Genomic DNA, 2,274 nt, shown 5'->3' with positions numbered 1-2,274 from the left:
GGGCAGCCGCATTCATTAAAGATACTTTAGTAAAGCTCAAAGCACACATTGCTCCTCACACAATAATAGTGGGAGACTTCAACACACCACTTTCACCAATGGACAGATCATGGAAACAGTCCCTTCCTTTCTGCTGGTCAGAAACAGAAGCAACAATTATCTTCATTGTATAGGACACAGGGTCCCCACTCCTGGGTCTGCTATTGTTTCTCACTTGGCTTTTGCCACCTCTTGTCCTCTGAGAGGAATAGACATTTTTGATGTCATGCCAAGCTTTAAGTTTCTTTAGCAGCCTCCTTGGTCTTCTTGTAACCTTCAACCTTATCTTCAACAACCAAAAGCAGTTCTGAAACTCCCTTAATTGGAAGACCTTTAGACATCACCAAAGCTAGTAAGGCTGAGGCAGCCAGAGCAGAAGAGATGGCGTATCACTTTTGTGTTGTGTTTACTCTGTGGTACCAATGAGGTTTTGGTTGTTGCAAATGTTAAGCCCCCAGGACACATATTTTCAAAGGCACCCTGACCAGAATAGTGGGGTAGGTCTAACCATTTCCAACTTTTGGAATTTGAGCCACAGCTTTGCTAGTACCCCAAGACTCAGCACTGGTCTGATGACCTTCTAATTCCCTGATGGCACAGGACTATCTGTTTTTTTTCCTCAAGTTGGTGTGAACAAAGGTCACAATATCCAGTCTAAAGGGAGCTTTGAACACAGCTGGCAAAATAATATTATTGCCAGATGACTCCCCCTTTTAGAGTACACCGATAAGAGGGATAAGGTACAAGCTATGACAGGAGAGGAGAAGGCCACACTCCTCTCTTGGTATAGTTTGTTTGTTTAGCTCTCACTACATTTTAGGGATGAGAATGTATCTCAGGGGTAGAACACTTGTCCAATATGCATACAACTAGTAATATATTCACTAAGTTAAAATAAAGCTTCAAACAAGAACATGAAGAAACTAACGCATGGCCAGAGACTGGAATACATAGATCATGACCGAAATGTGATGAAGACCCAGTGTACCAAAGGTGATCCCCAACCAGTTTGTAGTACCAACAAATTAACTTAAAAATTTGGTTGGAAGTTTCCATATAAAGATATTGACAAATTATTCTGATTAGAAAATGTTCTGTTTATATTTGCGATTATCTAAAGCCAAAACGCATCAACAGCTTTTTTCTTTGTTATGATATTGAAAGAATATTGAAATGGAGTTTCACTATGTTGGTCATGCTAGTTTTGGTCATATAAACATCGTGTCTTGACCTCAGACAGGATCAAAGTTATAAACCATCACACACAGGTAAACATTAGATTTCAACAAATATTTCCCATGTATACTTTTCAGCAGACTTAGGGTATTGGAGCATGCTGGCATAATTTCCACACTCTGCAGAACTGCAAGGTCCCTACCTCCTGAACTAGTCTGTGTTACATACTGAGAACCTCTCTACAAACAAACAAACAAACAAAAAACAAAAAAACACCAAAAATAAAGATGTAACGAGAGAGAGAGAGAGAGAGGCAATTTAACATAGTATAGTCCCTCCTATTCCCAACACACTTAGCTGTCCTACCACATTTATATGTACAAGAACTCCAAGGCACATATATGGGAGTTGCTTGACAAAGGAGGTGATATCTTCACTTTTAGTAGATGTCAAATTATTCTCAAGTCACTGCTTCACCTCCCTTCCCGAGGTGAGCCTGAGAGTTCTCTCTCCAGCTCTCTAACAAACACCTGCATTTTCTGACTTGTTAGTTTCTGGCAGATTGATGTGTATGAAATGGTCTCTTGTGGATGTTTTGATTTCTGTCTCCTACTTACTGTGTGTGTGAGCATCCTTCCTGTTATGTTCTCTGTAAGCTGCCTACTTACTGTCCTCTGCTCCTTGGTGGTTCATGTTTCCTATTGGTTGGGGATCACCTTTGGTACACTGGGTCTTCATCACATTTCGGTCATGATCTATGTATTCCAGTCTCTGGCCATGCATTAGTTTCTTCATGTTCTTGTTTGAAGCTTTATTTTAACGTAGTGAATATATTACCAATTTTGTGTGTAGTGATTCATATTTTATCCTGTTAATGCAATTTTATAAGTAGCAGTTTCTTATTTATCTAGGCTAGTTTCCAAATGAACAAGAGAGAGATATAAGATTTGTTTATTCAAGCTTCTGAGGAACAGTAGTTGAACAGTTATTAATCTATTCTTATCTTCTAAGCTAATCTGGCGACCTTCCAGCCAGAATTCTGGAGGTACTTGCCTTCCA

At 39.6% G+C, this 2,274-nt stretch overlaps 1 pseudogene; it reads right to left on the bottom strand.

Annotated features, from left to right (window-relative positions):
- The window catches only part of LOC110309640, a 3,604-nt pseudogene extending 1,594 nt beyond the window's left edge, over nt 1-2,010 (bottom strand).
- Between the last annotated feature and the right edge of the window lie 264 nt (nt 2,011-2,274).

This window comes from Mus caroli, chromosome 14 (assembly GCF_900094665.2).
Source record: "Mus caroli chromosome 14, CAROLI_EIJ_v1.1, whole genome shotgun sequence".
NCBI classification, from domain to species: Eukaryota; Metazoa; Chordata; class Mammalia; order Rodentia; family Muridae; genus Mus; species Mus caroli.
The sequence above is the reverse complement of the archived record's forward strand: the minus strand, read 5'-3'. Positions and strand labels throughout refer to the sequence as shown.